Genomic DNA, 21954 nt, shown 5'->3' with positions numbered 1-21954 from the left:
AAAAAAACTCTAGAAACTGAAAATAGGAAATAGGAAATCAGATTTTTTCCACAGGTTTTCCTACCCAAGCCTTGCCATCAACTATGGTCCACATCCAGCAAGTTAATCCAACGCAGTTACTTCAACCCCTCTGTTTCAGAGCACCTTGCGTCCTTCCAGTGGTGAGTGCCCTGAATGCCCCTGCCACCATCGCGCTGCCAGGCTGAAGCCCCATTTGCCTGCATGCAATCACCCCACCTGCTCAACCGTCAACCCATCTGCTCTGCCGTCTGCCCTGCCATCTGCCCACCGCAGCCTTCCCTGCTGCTGTGCCATGCAGTTGTCTCCTGGGCAAGCCATGGCCCTATGCTGAAAGAGAGGGATTGCATCATTTTTTACATCGAGAGAGAGACATTTCTGCATTTGTACGGCAACGTGCTCCAGAGCCCGCAGGTTGACTGGGACGTCATCTTGCCAGGCACTGACTGGATGTAGGGTAAATGCTGCTTACACATGTAGCTATGTGTGCTGGCCCCCAAAATGACAAAACACTGCTGCCCTCCAAACAACATTTGTGCTACCAGGTTCCCCCAACCTACAGCTGCTGAGATCCTGCCACTCTCGGACATATTTTCCAATACTCTCTGAGCAGCCTGGCGGCTGAATAGGCGTACCCCATCCATCCTCCGCACACCCGCCAATGCTCCCAGTCCTGCTGTGCTCATCAGTAACAGAAGAGGAACGATGCTCCAGGTCTCTGGGATGAGCCCCATGGACAAGGGCTGGCCACGTGGTTGGGATGTGAGAGGTTCTGCAGGACCGGGACTCTGTATCCACGGTAGAAAAGCAGAAAAAGGGAGAAAGGGAGAGAAGGAGAGGGAAGCATGGGGCAGAGCTCCCAAGGAAGATGTTCTCTGGACAGTGTGCTTCAGCTCCTCAGAGACTCCTGACGGCTGCTCTGATCTCCTTACCATGAGACCCAGGGATGATTTGCTGTCACATGCACTGAGCACCCTATTTTCCTTCTAAGAAATAAGCTGGTATATTTAGGAGAGATATTTAGGAGAGATTGCATTCATTCTTGAGCTTATCTGCAAGTGCTAGGCTTATTCTCTGGGATTTACGGTTTATTTAGAATAAATAAGGTTTATGTATTTGGTTGGTGAAGCATGTGATGTATACATTGTAATTATGTAATTAATGCCCAAATCTCTGCGATGAGCTTTCCTGGCATAACCCAGCACAGTTATCCAAAAGCTTCTTTTTAATCTCTGAGGAAGGATAATTTTAACAAGAAAATATGATTTCTCCTGCTATGTCTATCCAAACCATTTCATTCACAGATTCCTCTTGGACTGACTGAAGCAGTTGTTAAATTCACTGTGGACATATAATCCAAATACAGATGTAAGATCACAGTGCCATTACTGACTGTATTCCTTTCATAACAGTTCTGTGGGGGTCCTGCCTCCGTCCAGCTCTGTAAATCACTGAAATATCCCCTTATAAGTAGCTGTGTGTGAAATAAGTTTCAAAAGTTTTACAGCACTTACACAGTCAACAATTTTCTAGTCCAACACATGCCACAAAAGAAGTGATAGCAGAGCCCAGGAATGTATTACCCTTCACGATCACTCTAGCACTGTCTCTTCATAGGAAGCCTGATTAATAAGTCAGCATCACAACTGCACACATCATTGCCTTTGTAACCATTTATCATCATGCATACAAATGCTGTATGTAGTCATTCTCATGTGAAAATGCCCAGTTTGCCTCCAAATGGGCTCTGACTAACTGGTTACTTTAATTAGGCACTGAGTTGTCCAAGCTACTTGTTGCGCAAATAATTTTTTTCTCATAATCAAGCCCATTATGTGAAAAAGTCAACCTTAAGGAGTGTGAGGACACAGTCCATATAAAAATCAATGCAACCTTTCACTAAGGCATAAATCAGATCCGTTCTGACATATATGAAAATATTTGGGGAATGCTTAATGACATTTTTGTGTTCTTGTAAATTATTTGCTTTTGGCTGATTTTAGAATCCGGAATAGGGAAAGCTCAGCTCACACCATGAAATATCAGCAATCGAAACCACTAGCTTTCTCGTGACAGTTTCACAGATCTTCAGCTCATTTACCTTCCAATAAACCCGCACACATTTCAGACAAAAAAATCAAGCCAAACTTTTGGATACTTATCTGATCTGAGGGAGAGCTGCTAACCTCTTTGAGGTTCACAAAAAGCTGATTCTAACTACTTTTCAAAATAATGATGCCTAATCCCACTTAGATACTTTTCCCCTTCAGAATATAATGCAAACATCAGTTAAAGCGATTCTTGCTGTGTAGAAAAATTATTATCCCGTTCAGTAGCAAACTCTAATTCTTGCTCCTGCATGCATGTCCTTTGAGTTTCTTCCTCATGCTAAAATTTCCATTTTGGAATTTACTCCTCCATGTAATTCTGCTAGGGCTGGTTCTTTGGATTAAAACGAGAATGACATGAGGCAAGGAGAAGAAAATCTCTTGCATGGATTTATTTTGAGGGAAAAGTAGAGCATTGTGCCTGGCTGACAATCAATGGGCTGGGTGCTGGGGCAAACCGCGCAGCAAGTGAAAAAAAAAAAAAAAAGTAAAAAAGTAAAAGAAAAAGAGGTGATGTGGAAAGCTGAATGACATTAGCTCTCTAGGGCTGGTACAGAGTATGGGGTACTTAGGAAAACCAGGGATGGCTGGACTAATAAAATGTGTGAGCTTCCAGGACTCACAGAAAGGTGGGAGTTTTTATATCTATCGAAGTTTATTAGACTATTTATCTAGGACTTGTAGAGATGGGGAGAAATAAATGCAGCTTGAAACCTTTGCTTTTCCGTGCTGGCTGACTGAGGCCACAAACACACTGCTCCTCAAGGGGGGAGAGCTGAGAGGTCGGCGGGCAGGTAGAAAGGTATTTGAAATCAGACGGCTGCATGGGTAACAGCTGCTCCCCTGACTCTGCGAACGTCAGGCACAGCCCACCGCTATCAAAATCAAGTGGTGTTTGTTCTCTTAACTACAGAGAAAAAACAACATTTGCACAGCAGTGAAGAACGGTTACTGTGTCTTTGGAGTCTCGAGCATTTATCAGCAGGCTTGGAAATCATATAAACCTTATCTCCTTGTTTGTGTTTTTGAAAAACAGATAACTTTGCCCTCTGAAGACACTGCTATCTTTATGGGGCAGATGAAGTGGGCTCAGTGCCTGCTCTTCTTCAGGCGCTCACATTCCTGCTCCGTGGAATTTTGCTGGGATTTGGGCTGTTACTGTGGCCTGGGTCTCGCTCCCTGTGCCATGGGAGCAGATGGGTCCCCTATCAGTTACCTAGGTTTATTTATTACTAGCATGCCATAATCAACTTAAAATATTTTTACTTGTTCCGGTCACTCTGGACAACATGTTTGGTCAGATTTGGATGGTGAACCCATGGGTTCCTCTTCTTTGATAGAACACTGTAGACCCATTCTCTGCAATAAGTCAGCAGTTACCTCCAGGTATTTGGCTACCTACAGCCTCCTTTCAGGAAGTAAACATGTTGGTAGGAAGTATTTAGTATGTGAAAGGTCCTCTTCTAGCCTGAAGCTTTGTTTTCCAATATAAAATAATGAAATCCAGCCTTGACTTTAAAATCTGGAGTGAGATGAGCGAACATATGGATTTAGCAAGGTTCCCTAGGTGCAGCTGTAATCCTCCCACACCGGGGTTAGGCACAGCTCTGGGTCATCCGAAGGATCTTTCTTGCCACAAGAGTGTTGTCTTAATTTCTGTCACATGTGGAGAGATGGCAACCTAGTCTTGGCAAGGTTTAATCTTTGCTCCGTCAGAAGCTGAATCCCCTACATCGCTGGCCGCTGCTCCACCACTTGGCTTTGGAGGGAAAAGCCTGCTAGGCAGATTGGAAGTTACAGCTAAGGGAAACAGGAAAGGCAGTAGCAGTTAGATGATGTTGTCAGGAAAACAGTTTTTGAGCGCGCTAGGGCTCAGGGACGTGGCAAACTGCCTGAAAGCAAAAGCTCTCTCTTGCTCGATCTGCCTATGCCGGTGCAGAGGGCCAGGTCCCCTCCTCGCGCCGAGCTGGGCTAATGTTGAGGTCTTTCGCAACCCTACTGGTTTGAACCTGCAACATGGAGCCCAGAAACACAGTGATACGTTTTTCCAGAGGTGGAAACCTTGATTTTTCCAGTGCATGTTTTGCTGCTCCCTGATGTGAGGGACATTATGGAATGCAAAAATAGCTACATGTAAAAAATAGACTGAATCTATTTACTCAACTATTTACTCAGAATATAAGCCAGTAACTCTCACACCTTTCAAATACACTGCCTTATATTCTGATTATTTAGGTCTCCTGATGTGAGGAATCCTGGAAAAAGTCTTACTTAAATCCCTCACTTGCATACGATGAACTGACTTCTTTGCCCCAGTAGAAAACTTAAGGAAAAAAAAAAAACAACAAACCTCTATGCATCCTTAGAGGTTCAAACCAAGGGAACATACATTCCTGTGGCTTCATAGAAGACATGATACTTCAGTAAGATCCCAATGCTGTATGCTTTACTCCTTCCACTCACAGTGACAACGCTAAGTAAAGCGGCTGTGAAGTTCCTGGTGTGGCTTCCCGGCGCAGGGCGCTCCGAGCGCGGCCTCTTCACACCGAGCACAGGACACTGAACCCACTGAAGTCAACAGGAGGTTAACTCAGACCATAGCTCTTCCCCTGACCATGACAGACTGTTGGATTTTCTTTCAGTGATGAGCTTCAAGCACAGCCAAAAGTGAACGGAGGCACGTTGACCTCGTAGTTGTGAATACAGATTGAGTGTCCAAGACAATTAAAAGTAGAAAATACGCGCCATCTCCAAACCCCTGGCGAATCAGTGCTAGAAGTTTCCGCTGCCCCGTCTGACTGAAAAGTCGTTAACACCCACTGCAGAGGAGCTTGGAAGGCAGCCATCCTCGATGGATTGCTTATGAGCGCTGACTAGAGTCAAACCGACTTCAGTCGGAGATTTACACAAGCCTCGTAATCTAATAGTAGAGTTTACTTTACGAGAGTGCCACACCAAAGATAGTAAAATGCAATTTTAGCTAACAAATCTACATGCTTCCACAGAAAAGCTACAGCCGTCATGGAACGTGTCAGCACTGCAGAGCGCCTCGCGCAGATTTATAGTGTTCAGTTTATTGCTGAAGAGTTATTGTTAACTCCATTGTTATAAAGTTACTGCAATTAAAAGTTCCAGTCACACTTATCATTTTTAAACATAGCTAATAAAACCCAATAAATTCTGAGAGGTGATATGTTTTCCTGCGCTGTTAAACATCTGAAACTTTTTCATGCTGGACTTTTGACCTATGTCAGGATAGATTTTGGAAATAAATTGGCTGTTGTAAGCTGCTCTTCCTCTAATTTGCTTGGATCTGCAAAATTCCTTATAGTTTTTCTTTATTATAGTAAGAGAGATAGCAAGGCAATACTTAAAACTTTTCCCTCATACATGCAACAGGTGATTGTAAGCTAAGTACTGTATCTCTTAATAGTCACCTTTCAACTTTCCGTGTTTCTTCTTTCATAAATTGTAAAGAAGAAAGGCCATTTTTGTTGTAGAGGGGCAGACTTTTTGGTGTTTTCTCATGTAAGTAATGTTTTTTCTCCTTTCTATCAAAGCTTTAAGCAAATGTACTTTTCATCCTTTCTACAGGTGGCTACAGATACAAATCCTGCTTCTGATCATCTGTATTCATGTGTTCAGAAACATATGAAGATATGTGGATGGGGCAAAGAGCCTAGACAGGTGGACAGAAAGATCTCCTAGCATTTTGTGAACTAGCCTCAGCAGCCTTGCAGTGAACACATACAGGATCCCACTTCTGACAGGGTTACGGACCCGTTTTTTAAATGCTTCAGGGTTAATCTTAGTCTCAAATACCACTAACATGCAGGGATCCTAGTGTCAAGTCAGTATATTATGGTAGATATATATATTGCAAATGGTATCTATTGAGATAGAATATCAACATAAATAGAGTTCCTCTTGTAGAAGCACAGATACTATAAAAATCCAAACATACCTGTTGGGAAAATAAATAGCAGAAAACTCATATTCATCACAAACCAACTTCACTGTAAGTAAACTGCAATTTGCACCTTGCGATTCATTGCAGCAACTGAGACTACGTCTCTTTGTACTACAAAAGAGAGTTTCACTATCTTTGAGATAGTACGATGGGTTAAGTATACAGACAGAGGAAGCAGGAAAAACAACGTGCATGATCTGGAATAGAGATTACTGAATGGAGGGGTGTGTACAGCACGGAGCACCAACATCCCTCGGAAAGCTTTGGGAGGTTTAGTGCACGAGTTTGAAAGCCCTGCATTAAAAACATAGATCAGAAACTTTTTAGCAAGCTGAACCCCTTCCTTCATCCCTGATCTCACTTCTTCCCACATGCGAGAAAGAGACAAAGCTTTACGCCAGGTGGGATGCACCTTGGCTGAAGTTCTGGCCATACTTTGCCCCAGCGGTATTGCTTAACACACAGCGTCTTCAGGTTTCGCTTATCAAGTACAGCAGCTGGGAACATTATGTCTTTATAATCAGAATGTCCAGTTTCTGTATCAAAGGACGCGAAATACACACGCCCACATCTCTCTGCAATTTAAAAAGCCCATCATCTACTGCAAACTTGAGCAATCTGCATCACAGGTTAAAAAGAAAGAAAGAGAGAGAGAGGGGTTTGTTTAAAAAAAGAAAAAAAGCACTTACCAAAAATAACTGAAGTTCTCTAAAGTTGCCCCGAAGTTGAAATAGCCCAGAACACCAGTGCAGAGCCTGCCTTAAACTCTCTCTCTTTCACACTCCCCCTCTCTCTCCAGCAATTGGAAGGAGGGCTGTGCAGAAATTCAGCAAACAATTTTCCTTCTATGTCGACCGGGGCGTTCCTCTACGGGCAGAAAGGGGATGGCTAAGCCTGGGTGAGGCTTGTTGCTATCCCCAAGCCAAAGAGCGCTGTCGCAGATTACACAGCCTGTGAAATCCAATCCCTTTCTCTACTAAGGCAACAGCTGTACGGCTTCAGCTGAGGCAGGAGCAGCGGATAAACCCTGGGCTCGTTGCTGGTCAGGCTTTCCATGCGGGGGGACGCAGAGGAACGGGGGTACACGGGTTTCCGTAAGCTCCGTGTCTTCTCCCTGCTTACTGCCTACAGCTACAGGCACGAGCGCACGCAGGGTGGAGATACGGGACAACTTCCTCGGGACTGAAAGTAGATGGGATGTGGGCACCCACGCAAAACAAACATCTCTTTTCCTGAAATTCATTCCCAGCCTTGCTTCAGGACAGAAGTGGGTAATTAACATTATATGTATTAGTAAATTCTCCTGCACGTGCATGCACACACACAGGACGCAGTCTGTCGCAACAGCGTGGTTCAAACGGGTTTCAAGGCTGTTCTAGTGCCCTCTTTAAGTTCATCTTTCCTTGTCATTTTTAGTCAGCCGTTTTATTCTCTCTGAAAGAAACCTGAACACTGAGCGGATGGACCTTACAGCAAACGAAGCGTTATCATGGCTCGCGGCGTGGGAGCGCCGCACCGCGCAGTGCTGCCTTGGCAGTGTGTCCTGATACTAACACGTGAAGAAAGCTGCTTAGCTCCAGCAGAAATGGATTTATTAAAATTCCCAGCCCCTCCTCTCACCTGTTTCTATTTGTCCACCCCCTGCAAAGGAAGGAAATTTGTAATACCGCTGATTCCTCCCTCTCAGAGCAATTCCACTGATCCTCTGATTCCTCCTCCCTGAAGCTTTAAAAAAATCACAGCCACAGATTTCAGTCGGGGCTTCCTTGTTTCACAGAAGTATTTGGCTGCTCGTTTGCATGCTGTCAAATAGGTGCGAGGGGAGAGAGGGTGCAAAATGCAAACAACACATAGGCAGCCCTGGGAGTGTCCTGCAATCGCTCTGACTGCTTTGCCAATGCGCCAAAGCAGAATGCAAACAGGTAAGAAACACACCAGCTGAAGGAAAACCCCGGTGTTTACAGAGCAGCCTCATTTTTTGTCGGGGCAGGCGTTGTGCTGGGGATCTTTATGCTGTTGGCTCTGAATAAGTTTCAGTACCTGAGATTCTGTAGATGTCGGATTTCTGGACCCAGCTTTGGAATGGGCACGCACCATTTCTACAGAGGGTGTGTGGAAATCTGACAGTGAAAACTGAGCTTATAGCTCTACTTCCATCCCCTGTGGATACTCAACACAGGCAATTGTGAAAGCTGGGTCTCAACAGAACTCAGTATTTATATTAAACCCAATTCCGTAATTATTTTTGTGTAATTAATGCATACTATTATGCCTAATAATAGACTATATATTAATTATGTAAGATGACCTATATAGCATAATTTAGAAATACTATATGCAATTTTATCTAATTAATACACACCGTTTGACTGCATATGAACTGAATAGTGGCTCATAAAATGTGCACTTTTATTATATCATTATATTGTGTAGATATATAAAATATATATAATGTATAATTATATATTATTATACATAATTAATATAAATCTCATGTGAGGCAATATGGAGTTCATACGCAACCTCTGTCTTCTTGTGAGTGTGGCATCCACATCAAGAAAGAAAAACATAGGTTGGCTGTAGTGAACCCATAGGGGTACGGCAGCAATGGAGGGAGAGGAGGTGTTGGGACTGTGCCAGCACAGGGGATGTGAGACTCTTCAAGGTGACATGTTTCAAGGAAGACCTGCCACAGCTGCCGCAAGGATGGAGGCGACCAGAAGCCATAAAGGCCTCCTGAGGTGTGGTCAGCAGCAGGAAAGGCAGTAAATAGTCCTTGGGACTATACCAAGGTCCAGCCTTTCTGAACCATCTTTCAACATCATCCTGACAAACAGCATATATTTTTAGAAACAGACATGCAAAACAAGAAGCCCAACCTGACACCGTGGTGTGATGCAGAGATGGCTCATTTGGATGCCAAAATCTGGCTCCCACCTCCAGAGCAGCAGCACTTCAGCAGGGCACAGGCCGTGGTGTAACAGCAGCAGTGTGCTCGATCCCCATTCAGTACTTTATTTCATCTCTCTCTACTGAATATACTGATGGGCGTTGTTTCGATCTTTTAAGAATTTTTAAAGCCCACATGAGACAAAACCCTGGCTAAGTTGAGAGAAGCCAACTGTTTTTCCATAAACCTGGAAGAAATGACAATATTCTTTTTCAAGGTATTGGGAAATCTACGTTCATCGTCGGTGGCTTTTTTCCAGTTTCATCTCGGAACTGAACGTATAAGCCCGAGCGTCTGAGCAGTGTCCTGCTGCCATAATTCCTGAATGCAATTCCTATGCTGGAGATTTATCCCCCCACAACTTCAAACCTAAAATCTTCCCTCCTGTCAGGCAATACGGTGGAGCTCCGTGACTATGAAATTATTTTAACATTACTTGACTGCCATGAATGCATAATGCTCACTTGGTTTATTTTTAAATATTTATCAAATCAACTGCTTGTCTACTGAGCTATTAAAAAAATGCTACCAAGCTGATAATTTCCAATTCTCCAAATGATTCCAGCACAACAGTGATGACTTATTCAGCGGGCACACTCCAAATAGCCCTTGCATTTACTCTTCTTGATAGAGATCTAAATATTAAAAGAGAAACTCTTTGAATTATGCTGAGGCAATATTGAAAGTTCCTCTCTGCTCTGTTGCCTTGCCAGAGTACCGCTGTAGCTCATATTTCTCTATCCCACCTCCAACCCCCTTTCCCACCTCCCTGTATTACAACTTTGTTTTCTTTCCTCGGTTCACAGGTAAGGCTGAGAACACACAATCAAATGACGCAAGCTTTCTTTTATTAGTGTTATTCCCACCGTGACCCGTGAACGGACTGATGTTAGGCCTGCGCATAAGGGTGTGCTGCTTTACTAGTAATTGAGAAATGAGATGAAAAACAATGGGGATTTTCTTGTGTTTTCTTTGGTCCAAAGACAGAGAGACAAAACGTTCACTGAGATTATACTAAAGCATGCTCTGAAACACAAATTCCTGTAGTTCATTATAGAGGATGCTAGGGTGATCGTTTCTATTCGTTTTCCTTCTTAGCAATTATGAATCTTTAGACATTTGGGGGAAAAAATATAAGGCCATGAACTTCCACCTGGAGACAAGACTGGGTAGCAGAGAAGATCAGCTACAGAAAGCGAATTTGTCAGCACAATTGAGAAAGGAGTTAAAAAACAGAGAACCTCCAGCTTAAAGAGAAATGGGCTGCCAGGAGAAGGAAGCACAGAAGAAAGGAAAAGGAAGGGAAAGCCAAGATCAGTATGAACAGAAGATGTAGAGGAGCAGCTGGAGCTGATTGTTGGACTAGCAACAAGGCGACTGAATAGAAGGCTGTGGAGGGATCTGACCCCCAACTCTCAGCTCGAGCCTAGAGGAAGATAGATGTAACGTTAATCACTGATTTACAGACATCTCCTGTGCTTTCTCTCCCATTACTCCATATTTTGTTAAGACACGGAAATGTATATATTTACATATTTTGCAATCATTTAGGTTGAACTAAAAAGGTATGTCAGCCAACCACATAAACTTCCTCTGAATTTCTTCTCTTTTGCAATACATAAACCATTAATTTGATTGATTTGCTTCAATATTTTTTTTTGCATGAAACTCTTCCAGCTGCAGGTAGGTGTATAACCTCATAAACAGAAAGAGAGCCAGGTATGGAAATGAGGTTTCATCACTACCTCTTTTAAGAAGCCTCGGAGTTGGACTCAAAGACCTCATTCTGAAGTTAGTTGATTCAGATGAAATCCTCCCCTGAAAAAGTGAATGGGTGTCTTTCACGTATCTTGTAAGCTAACCGGAACGTGTCCTCCAAATAGATTAGTCTTGTGTTCTTTATAACTGTTTCATCTGACAATTTACTCAAAAGAGGCTCCAGTGTCTACCTGCTCTTGGTAAGTTCTACCAACACCGCTTGCATGCTGCACTGACAGCAAGCCGCAACTGCTAATATTCCATGTTGAAATAGTTTTCTCCTTTGTGAAGATAAACAAATGTCAACTCCACAGGATCCAGGGATGGAGTAGTAAAAGCCAAACTCAAGAGAAAATAGCCCAAACAAACCCAGGGAAGACTTGTATATTTTCAGAAAGTCAAATATTCTCTTCTGGGATTCCCAAACACATATTTTTTCACTTTAGTGGTTAATATTCTTGCTGTTTGGGGGGGGGGGGGGGGGGAAGGAAGCTAAAAATGCTGATCTGCAACGAGCATAAATAAAAAACCCCACCAATAACAGAGAAAGCATTATTTAGAAATGAAACAAAATGAGACATTTCCAAAACCAATCCTTTCACTAACAGGAGGAGAAGAAAAAGGAAACTAATTCGCTCTGGACAGTTTCTTTTACTTTGTCCTGGGGCATATGCTCCATCTCCTTTTGTCCCTCAAACGCATTTCCACTAGCCCTGACAGTGCTGGCATTGACTTTCTGCCACCAAAATAGCCCGGACAGAATGAACCAGAAAAAAGGAGCCAGCCACACCAAGGGGCAATGCAGCCATGGCCATGGACCTGGGGGAAAACTGCTATAATTAGCAAGGCCCGTACAGGATTTGCAGAAAAACACGGTCCTCGTGGAGTTGCTGCCTTCCTGCCCCGTCAGCTGCGTATTATCATTTAGAGCAGAGCGGAGCAGAGCCATCGTCTGCAGAGCTCCTCACACACCCTGCCCTGATGGGTCACCTAACCACCAACGTCCTCCTCCTCCGTCAGCAGAGATCCCTCTCCGGACTGCGTGCTGTGGAGGGCTTTAATTAAAAGTTAATATTTACTCCATGTTCCCCCCAACAATCTCATTCCCTTCTCTCTGCTGTTTTTAATTCCCTGCTCGACCGGAGTCAGAACTGGCTGACCCTGGACCTTTATTATTTTACTATTTCAAAAGCTGTGATATTGGACAGAAAACAGAACCATACTCCTCCCTGAAAAGTGAATTCTAGTGAGAAACAGCTGACACTGTGAGAACAAAAGCATCTTTTCAAGCTGGAAAGATAGGTGTTAATTACCCAACAATAACCTGATTGTTCGTGCTCAAGTGTTCGAAAAATTAATGATTTGAACCAAATTATTTCTTTTTCTCAATGACATTATGCTGCCTTAAACTCTTCTCTTGCCACAGTTTTAGTACTCCTAGTTATCACCCAATCGGTCATTATTCTTCAGTTTGAAAATCATGGGAAATGAAATCTGCCCACCTGTGAATAAAACATTTTCAAGCTCTGTATTTTTGGGCGACTGCCTACTGAGTTGGATATTTCTGAAGAGAAAGGTTCTTTTAAAAAACTTTGTTGGTCATTTGTTGCAATTGATCAAGACACTTTTTTCTATCAAATTGAAAGCTGAAGGATGTTGCCACTGAGATTTCTAGATCTCACATAAAAAAAAAGACACTGATAAAAGGAAAGTATAAGCATTTCATGTAGTAGCTCAGATGCCATTGGAAAAAGCAAAAGCTTTTACTTGTTATAACAAAACACATTTTAGTTGCTTCACTATGTTTTTTGGGGGCTCTTTTGCTTTTTACCAGTGACGGTATGGAGGGGTATAAACTCTTGCTTTTTGTGGGGGCTTGTATGGTCAGGGCTTACGACAAAGTCTATTTCCAGCTGTGGAAATGATTCTCAGCGAACCCTCCCTTGTATTGTTTGGTTTTTGGTTGGTTTTTTTTTTTTTTTTTTTTTTCTTCCCCAAAGCCTTAAAAACAGTTCTTGAACAAAAATCTTAATATAAAAAAAGTACTGGCAGATGATGTCACTATGTGCCCTGGGGTTTCCATGGCATTTAGTGAACGAGCACTGATTAGTACGTTTGCTGAAGTGGAGCAGATAAAGGAGCAACTGGGAACTGCACTGAAATAATCCCTTTCCTCTAGCTCCAGGGTCCCAGTGAAACACGCCCTCGGTGGTGGAAGGGGTGTAAATACTCACATGGGGACCCAGCTCTACCCGTGCAGTCTCGTTCAGAAAAGGGCTGTTTGCCAGCAGTGCTTCTGGGCATGGAGGTACACTTCTTATATTTACTCCTTTTTGAGACTACTTTAACCTAGTTAAAATACACATCTTGACTACCATGTTATTGGATTACTTGGGGCCGATGCCGTGCCCTGCTCGGCGGGCAGGAACTGGCAGACGCTGCTGTCGAGCACAAGCAAGAAGCCCAGGTGAACAGGAAAACCAGGAAGAACTCCTTCAAACTGGGAACAACCAAGCATCAGCTCCCATCTTGCTAATAAAATAAACTGTCTAGCTCCAGAATGATCACGAATGATCACCCTGGTTGGCCCTTCCATTGCCGGGGCACGCAGGGAGCCTGGGGATTAAACGAGGGTATTTCACACGCATGGGGGTTTGCTGCGTGCCCGTGGCTGGCACACACCAACATGGAAAAACATGGTCAGTGCTGCAGCTGCGCCCGGTGTGCATCTTTGGGATGTGTGGGCTGGGACAGAAAGGACTCAGCAGATGACAATGGGGCTCACTGTTTGCTGTCGGAGGTCGGCAACACAGCAGGGTTTATTTCTTAATGAAGTGAGTCACTTGATCAGTATCAAGTATCTGTTAAGTCAAGTGATGGGGTGGATCCAAACGCTAGAGGACCTTGCGTTAAATATACCCTTCACTGCTCTGGACTGGCTTGCGCTGCGTAAACAACATCCATGAGAGATGGAAATACATTTTGGTTAATTCCATCTGGGGCTGCAAGGTCTCCTACTTCCTTACAGACCTGAGACTGATTTTCCAATGACAAGAGATTCACCTCAAAGCCCTGCATCCTATTACACGTAAGCCTTCCCTTGGAAGGGGAAAAGCCAGAAGTACGGGATAAATAAAATCAGATAATCCGTGCAGTTATCTGACTTCTGCACTTCAGTTTAGTCAGCTGAACTGGCTCACTGGTGCCCCTGATGGGGAACCTGTGGGAAATCGCAGCCAAGAAGGAGTAAGAAAAAGACTGCTCCTTCCACAATGCATTTGTGGTCCAATGTTGGCCTCATCCTGTGCAGTTCTCAGCATCCTCAAAGTTGCAATGAAATCTTTGGGCATTAAGCATTTTGGCACATGCACCTTAGCACCTCCGCCGTCACTGAAATCTGCTGGAGTTTTGCCTTCAACGTTAACAGGAGCAAGGTTGAGACCTTTAATGCTTCGTTCCCGACCTTGTCCCTTTGAACAGGAGAGCAACAACAGGAACCAGCCTCAGCCAGGGTTGAGACATGCTTCATGCTGCCTTTCAGCAGGCTGGTGCCGGAGAAAAGTATTCCTGGTTAGCACTGAAACTGCCCAACTCCTCCATACACATCCAGAAAATTAATCTAAACTGCATTTGATGCTGCTGGCAGAGAAAATCAGCTTGATCAGTATGAATGGGATTTCTCCAGGTCCTGATGAGGTACTAAGTAGCAAGGTAGCATTTGTGTGTGAAGCGGAGAGCAGGAGCAAGCCCTGCTACTGGTGACATACTGAAAAAAACCTTTCCCCATCACTGTGCTAATGTCTTTGAGTTCAGCTGCCAACCACTTGTTTAAACGAACAAACCCAATGTGTAATAATTAATTCCTCCTATTTGACGATGATGCTAATGGTAAGCAAAGGTGCTGTTCAGTCTTGCGCAGCACACGGTGCTATGTTGGTTCTGGCTGCCTTTGCCCATAGATAGGAATCAATGAAATGAGAGCAAATAACTCTATTTTTTTCAAAGGAGACATTCTATATATTGTGGAGCTTTGACAGCAGACATGCTCTCAGTTTCTGATGCAAAGTCCGTGAACGCAGGCTGAAAAGAAAATGTGCAGAGGGTGAAAAGATGAGGGGGTCGGGAGCAGGGAAGAGCACTTTCTCTGGAAGCACAGCAAACAGAACACTGTGAGCGCTGAGTCCCGTTCTTCCGTAATCTGTTACTTCACGAGCGCTTGTGCTTTCAGTCTTTCTTTGCTTGTAAAGAAAAATATTTTAGTTTTCCTTTTCCTAGAAAAAGGGGGGGTTGAAAGCTTACTTACTTATATGTTAGATTTGTTTAAAAACCTTTCTTTGTAAAAAAAAAAAAAAAAAAAAAAAAAAGTGTGCCCTTAAAAGTTTCTTATTTAAAATGAGTATCCCTATGGGTAAATGAGTAAGATGGAAGTTACTGAGGAATTTTTTAAATGTATTTTTTAGCCGCTGCTAAGTTCTTGCTCAAGGAACTAAAATCGATGCCTGTAGTGCTCCTTATGGCATCACTTGGGCGATCCTTCCTGCTCACATGGTCCTGAGCTCCCTCCAAGCCCCACTGGAAGTTGCAGAATCCTGCATGGACCAGGCTCCTGCCCACGCAGACCCACATGCCGCATCCCAGCCGATGTTTCTGAGTAATCTAAGTGACTCAAGCAAAAAATGCATGTGACAACTCACAAGCAGGTCTGTGAAGGCTTCCCATTTCACACTGAATAGACACATGATTCATTACCTTCTCCTGCTGACTCTATCCTATGTTATTCAGTGATTCAGCTACGCAGCACTGACCGTGCAGATTTCCAAACTCAAAATCCTGGTTTCAGGAAACTATTCCTTTTCCAAATATGCAACAAATACTTGACAGAGGAAAAGATGTGATAAGGAAATAGAAGAGCAGAACTGCAATTAGCAGCTGTCACGTGCTTAAGTCTGATCTGTTAGTCCTTAATGAAGGTCTTTGGATGCGTGAAGAGAAGCATGTTATCCTTAACGCAGTATCCGTGAAAGATAAGGATGCTGAATGTGCCGCTAGCCAGCACAGGTCCTGCAGCGCCATGGGAGAACAGACGGGCTCAGTCCTCAGGGCTGCCACTGCCTTTGTGCAACGACCCACTGGAGCCATCACAGCTACGTGCAGCGGGAGCAGGCTCAGCCCCTAACGCAACAGAATAAAGCTCGATTACACAGCCTTATTCAGCTGGATTCAAAGAAAGTTTACCCAGGCATTTATTTACAGCAATAGAAGGGTTCAGCGTGTCTTCCGATAAACTACTGCCTGAAGCCCATTTCCATCTGCAATTGTTAGCACAGCTGATTATTGTCCCTGGGTTAAAGGAATCGCCTGTTATTCTGGGCTCCACTTCATGACTCAGCTCCCGAGAGCTATTTCGAGTGGCAGAGGAGAGAAGCTGCCAGGCTGGCATCCCCTTCGGTTTTCTTTGTGGAAATAGGTTGTGGCTTTGCACGACAGGCGTTCGTGCTCTGCGAACTGTCTGACGGGATTACACGGACTGAAGCCATAATCGTATGCTCTGATATTGTTGATGTATTATAAATGGCCCATTATTCATCCGCATGAAGAAAGCCAGAGGAATGGAAAATTAAAATGCGAAACTAGTGAGCACCGAAAACGAGCAAGTGATTCATGCCGTGTGGAAAAGGGGCCTCACTGGGTGTAGGTCTGTAGTTCCATAGGATTACGTTACAACTACAGTGGCTAATAATTTAACTCATTAACAACAATATTTGTCTTTTTCTCAGCCCTTTTCAGGGTTACAATGGCACGTGCACCCTGGGTAAGACTTCGTTCACCACTTGTGTCTCCCCAGGTGCTTTTCAGCTCTCGCTGATGGCAGAGGGAGGTGCACAAACACGGGGACAAGATGGCAGAGCAGATTTTGCCTAGCACGTAAAAACAACAGCGTAACAACAATTAACCAGGTTTGAGCTGACTGTCTCGTGCCCCCTGCCCCTCTCATCCTCAGTTTCGCTGGGTTCAGAGGGTTTATCATTCCCTCTCTTTTCTGAGCCCTTCTCATTGGAGGGGTTCAGTGAGAAACATGGATATCACCGCTTTGCCTCCCGCTGAGCTGCAGGAGGGAGCTGGAGGGACCGAGCACCTCGCATCGGGTGCTCAGCATTCCCAGCACAACCCTCTCAGAGACAGCTTTCTGCTCGCCTTGCTTGCAGCATTTTCAGCTCCGAGACTAATTCTGGAAAAACATCCCTAATGCTGTGGCCTAGGACTATTCTTTCCCTGCTTTAGACTATTTCTAAAGTCCTTTTTGCCAAGGAATCACAGCAAAAAGGCTGCCGAGTCTCTTTCCCAAGTACCCTCTCACTCCTTGCTGAAAAGGCCCTCTCCTGAACAGCAAAATTTCAACAGGGAAAAGCAAATGAAACATAGTTTATAGTCACATATAAAATTCTCACTCAAGGAGAAATGGATTTTTTTTCTCTGGGGAAAATAATGAATTTGGTCTCCTGGATTTTGAACTTTATTCCTTCCTTAAAGATCCTTCAGAGAGAAATGAAGGACCCATTAACCATCGCCATCTCCAAACTGATCGTGCACCGCAGAAAACCAGAAGCCCTTGGAGGTAATGGGAAGTCCCAAAGCAGCAAACCGTAACTTTAAGACTGGCAAAGGAATGAAGGAGTGAAACATCCCAAATGCCCAATTAGCCAGTTTTATTATCATATCATGTGTGGTCTCTGTGAAAATCTAGCCACATCTCACAAACTCTGAGACCATCAAAAAGATGTTGTACGTGCACACCCCATAATAAAGTTATTAGAAACCCACGAGGAGGTTTCTAATGTGAGTCATGCTATCCAGGAAGAGATGAGACAGGGCAGTCGACTCACTTTCAAACAGCAGTGTGAGCCTAGTGCACAATCAGCAAATCCAGACGACCATGGATATCAGAGACAAGTTTGAGCAATGTTTTATTTACAGCCTCAGAAATGCCTAAATCTGAACCAATCTGCAAATCTAACTCCCTGCACTGACTTGGAGGAAGGAGGGAGAGTGCAGATGCCAGCAACAGCTTTGAAGATTTATTTGCACTCTGTAGCACTCACCTAACTTTCCAGTAAACTTGGAGAGAGGAGGACCAAGGGTTGTGAGACAGAGGAGCAAGGGCATGGGTGAATTGGTCCTGGGTAACTGCAGGGAAGAGTAGCCTTAGTGAGATCTTAAAAGACAGCTTGGGAAAGAGAATAGTTTCAGATACGGCATTCATCTTTCATTTTCTTAGTTTACACATTTTTAATCTGGGGGAGCTTTTAACTGTTAAGAAGGGAACAAGTTATAACAGAGCAGCACTGCGGTACAGCCCTTGGGGTGCTTATGAACCAGAACAGGTTTGGGAATCAGCAGCTCAAGGCCCACAGTCATCATCCAGTGATCTGCAAAAACTAAAAAGTCATCCTGCCAGATGTTACCTAGAACCTTACCAGGAAGGCCACCCATGAATTTTAAGAAACGGTCATTTTATGAAGACCAGACTGACCAAGCAATAGGCAGAGCAGAACAGTGCCAGAGACAGGATGGTGAGACCATTGGGTGTACGCTCCTGAAAAAGGCAACACGAGACAGACAGGAGCCCGAAACAGCCCTTCCTTCCCAACCACTGAAAGATTTTCTTAGCTACCTAACTTAGTTCAGTGGCCCTGTTTGTTCACCCTTAAAACTTCTCTTTCTGGACAGAACATGTCCCTACTGGGAACACCCATCTCCTGGGTCAGGAGGGATTGGCGGCATATCAGCCCCTGCTTAGAACCAATCCTGTGGATTGTAGATCTAGAGAGAGCAGCAAAAACTATGGCAGGCATTACTGCAATACCTGCTGGAGGGATTAGGCTCAGGTACAGGTTGGACCTAGTCAAGGCTTGGTCAAGGAGAGCACATCTTGACCTGGACTGAACAAGCAGCCTGGTGGAAACCTCCTGAGCTCTTGGAGGCAGATGCCAGCAGCCCAGAAGAAGCTGGAATTTACTGTGCGGAGCAAGGAGGAAGGGAGCCTTGGAGAGATGGGCCTGGTGGGAAACAGTCCTCTCAGGTGCGTAGCTAGGATTTGCCCTTCACGTGTTTTCTGCCCATCACAACTGCATTTCACAAATCCTCTGGCACACAAATTCATAGGGAGGAGCCTAGAGGAAGACTTTAAGCATGTATTAATAGTAGATGTAGAAATTGGACAGTAAGATTTCTCTAGCCAAGGTTTCTCCAGTGATGCCCAAACAACACAATTCACATATTAGACTCCAAATGCTCATAGCAAAAGTTAAGAAAGACCAATATACAGAGGACTTACAGCTGTAGATTTCAAAACTATTGTTATTTCCCTGGAAAGCCTGGAAATCTCTGGCTGCACAGCAAATGATTTTCAGTCATGAAAGATTTAAGCTTTTAAGTGGCACCTTGCCAGCAGAAAGAAAGGTGGTGCACGTCAAAAATATTGTTTTTAATTTTAACTGTACCTGTTGACCCTGACCTGGTGGCAGATGGAACACGTCAAACGTTTCATAACATAAATACTGCTCCACTCCACACAGGACAGACTTGGGATTTCCCATAGCATGATACAATGAAAGTCAACCCTTCCTCCTATCCCTACTGGCATCCAGCAAGGCAGCTGAAAGCTGATTTCAAAGCCGCTGTTCCTTCCTGGGTGTCTCACAGCCTTCGTATTCTTTTGCCTTTAATTTCAGTCAGCGCTATTCTCTATTTAATATGAAAATAGGGACATCCCCCAGGTTTAGGCACATCCAGGAATCTGCACATATCACTGATCACAAACAATGAAGGACAAGAACAGTTGGTAGAAAAAAGGTTGTATAGTTACCGGCTTTTGCACCAAGCCACACCTTCCCCCTCGCCTCTAGGCTGAGAAATCTGTGCAAGATACAAGTCTTGAAGGGTGTCAGACAGTGTTTACTGAGAGGCAGCATGGGTAGATGCCTGGTTTAGGACTTTTCCATGATCCTTTGAAGTATCCGTACAAGATAGAGCAGCAAGAACTACTAGAGAATTGACACCCTCAAGCAAAGACAGACTTTTATTCTGAAAAAACTACTTAAATCCAATCTGCTGCTGTGTAATGTATATGCCAAAGGGACAAAATATGGTGTAAAATAAGATCTCAGCAAGCTGAGATCCAGCTTACATATTTGGCCTGTTTAATCCAAGGATGAAAATAATTACACAAAGTCAGTCTAAGCAATCCCAGAAGGATTTGAACATATGAAATACAGTCATTGCAAGAAGCGGAAGGAAAGGAGAGCTACACCAGTTTCAGTTCCCCTTGGCTTTCTTAGACTTGTGTATGAATTTGGCCCAGAAAACTGTCTGGCATTGGGGATGGTGATCATTCATGCCTTCTATTTGCACAGGAATGTGGGAAGGGCTTAGAAAAAGCTCCTCTTCTCCCATCTGGGGGCCTGGGTGGGTGCCAGTTAAGTTCAATGATTCATAACCATTTCAAGAAGCTCCTTGCCAGTCTCAATTTTGCAGGCATTTGTAAAGAAAGCAAATGTACATGCTGCAGCAGCAGATAGGTTGCTCTGTCAGGACAGGGGGTATCCTACTTTCCTCTGTTTGTCATGACAGCAATACCAGGAGAAGGGAAATAAAACCAGTTTATCACCTTAGCACACATCCAGCAAGATTTTCAAACCCCAGTAGCTGGGGAAATGAGAGAAAAGACCTGACACACAGGTAGAAGCTCTTGATGTGGTACGTGCTCAGAGAAGCAAGAAACTGAGGGCACCAGGAGCCTCTCCTCCCATACGTCTGCAGCAGTGACTGCAAGGCAGCACGAGGCAAGGCAACGAGAGAGGTGCTGCAAGAAGCAAGCTCCTACCTGGAAGTCGTGGGCAGGTCTCGGTCTCAGTCTCGGTCTCCTGGCCGACAGCTGTCCCTGCTGTGATGAATGAGGTGCTTCGGGTCATTCATGGGCCCAGGTCCCAGGGTGGGGCAGATGGGGCGGCTTTGGCTCCAAACCCCGCCTCACATCATGTGAGCCCTTCACGGCGAGGTCTTCCCAAAGGCAACTCCCTTCACCCATGTTTCTGTAAGCCTTCGTGAGCTTCTCTGCGTGTTGAGCGGAAAATTGCAGCCAGACTGCCTTGCCTTTGAATGCTCACCAAGACTTTGTTTGTTTTCTCTTCTGTTTCAAACATTCTTTGTTTCTTTCTGGCTCAGTTAATTAGCTACAATACTCAGCTTCTCCAGTTTTTAAGTGCTGCCCAAAAAATAGCTGATCATACGTAGAGTGACTTTAAATCCTAGGCTGTAGCTATGCTGAAAAATGAAGGTGCTATTCTGCCTATGGCAGATTCATCCAGCTGATGCACATAAGAACATCAGACAAGACATGGTGGCTTAGGGTTAATGACCATAATAGGGTTTGTGGGGTCTGGTCTAGTGGGAGATGTCCCTACCTATGGCAGAGGGTTGGAACTAGGTCCCTTTTAACCTAAACCATTCTATGATTCTATGATAATTAACAACACCTGCAGTGACAGGATGACACTGCAAACTCATTGGCTGCACAGGAACATCTCCAGGGGGTTCTCAGCAGTCAGAAAGGGTGAGAAGCTTAAGAAAGAGGCACCTGGGAGGAACTGCTCTGAGACTGCTCAGGAGAAGAGGTGAGGAGAAAGTCAGAAAGGCCATGCACAGCCAAGAAGATCAGGAAGAAAAGTGGCCTCAGATATTTGGAGTGGTTCTATCAGACGGACCCTCAAATGGTATTTAGAGGTTTATCTGAGCTGGGCTATTCTTACAACCCCATGTTGTTGCTTTTCTTTACCTATCACAAGGCAGTCTGTCCAGGGGTTAAAACTGCAGTTTTCAGCCATGTGGCAGGCTGTTGTAATCCATCTCTATTACATAACCCAGCAAATATTTTGCTAAAGTTCAGTTAAATTGCAGGATTGATGGTGGTGAGGAGCATATTCTCCTCTATGAATTTTTTCTCTTTGGAAATCAGGACAGCTTTTCCTCTTCTTGCCTAATTCAGTGGCCGAGCAAAGGCACTGTGCTCCCTCTCATACCAGTCATGTTCTGCTTATCAAGGAAAAGGTTAACATTTCTCCTTTCCCTGCTCCTGCTGTGGCACAGGACAG

General features: G+C 44.3%; 1 protein-coding gene across 1 annotated transcript in view; it reads right to left on the bottom strand.

The window, feature by feature from the left end:
* The window catches only part of AHNAK2 (AHNAK nucleoprotein 2), a 57010-nt gene extending 49930 nt beyond the window's left edge, over positions 1-7080 (bottom strand). Inside the window, exon 1 of the mRNA XM_082484772.1 lies at positions 6786-7080. The gene's annotated coding sequence lies outside the window, so the exon portion shown is untranslated. The remainder of the gene's footprint in view (positions 1-6785) is intronic.
* Between the last annotated feature and the right edge of the window lie 14874 nt (positions 7081-21954).

Source organism: Vanellus vanellus (assembly GCF_965231255.1).
Source record: "Vanellus vanellus genome assembly, chromosome: 6".
In the NCBI taxonomy this organism is placed as follows: Eukaryota; Metazoa; Chordata; class Aves; order Charadriiformes; family Charadriidae; genus Vanellus; species Vanellus vanellus.
This window is presented reverse-complemented; position numbering and strand designations above follow the sequence as displayed.